The sequence below is a fragment of the Equus quagga genome, chromosome 14 (assembly GCF_021613505.1).
Source record: "Equus quagga isolate Etosha38 chromosome 14, UCLA_HA_Equagga_1.0, whole genome shotgun sequence".
NCBI lineage: Eukaryota > Metazoa > Chordata > Mammalia > Perissodactyla > Equidae > Equus > Equus quagga.
Genome location: NC_060280.1, coordinates 91,634,991 through 91,635,520, shown reverse-complemented (window position 1 = coordinate 91,635,520; position 530 = coordinate 91,634,991). Strand labels below are relative to the sequence as shown.

The following is a 530-nucleotide window of genomic DNA, read 5'->3' as shown; positions in this document are numbered from 1 at the left end:
CGCCGAGGGCCCCCGCCTCACCTGGACGCGGGCGGGCGGGCCCGGGGCTGCTCCGGGGCGGGCGGCGGCGGCGGCTCGGCGCTAACGGCTCCGCTCGGCCTCGGTAGCGGTGGCGGCGGCGGCGGCGACGGCGACGGCAGCGGCGGCTCCTCCTCAGCGCGCACGACCCGCTCCGGCCCGCGGCCCGGACACGCCCCCCCGGCGCGCGCGCCCATTGGCCGGCGCCCGCCACGGCGCGCTTCTCATTGGCTGGCGTGGCTGTCGCGGCACCCCGGGGCGCGCGGCGGAGGCGGGACTTCCGGCCGGCGCCGCCTGCAGAGGGCTCGGCGGCCGGCGGAGACGCGGGTGGCCGGCGATGGCCGCGGAGGGGGCCGGCGGGGGCCAGGCCCACGGAGGCCGGCGGAAGGCGGTGGCCGAAGAGCCGCGTCCCTGGTCGAGCGCATGCCGTGCGTCCCGCGCCCGTCCGTCTCGCCGCCGCCGCCGTCACCGCCCTGCAAGGTAGGAACGGTCAGCGCGCCTGGGCTGTGGGG

The 530-nt window shown here is 82.6% G+C and overlaps 1 protein-coding gene across 1 annotated transcript in view; it reads right to left on the bottom strand.

Moving 5' to 3' along the window:
• Positions 1-158, bottom strand: part of ELAVL1 (ELAV like RNA binding protein 1) — a 35,251-nt gene extending 35,093 nt beyond the window's left edge. The window contains exon 1 of the mRNA XM_046685429.1: positions 22-158. The gene's annotated coding sequence lies outside the window, so the exon portion shown is untranslated. The remainder of the gene's footprint in view (positions 1-21) is intronic.
• Between the last annotated feature and the right edge of the window lie 372 nt (positions 159-530).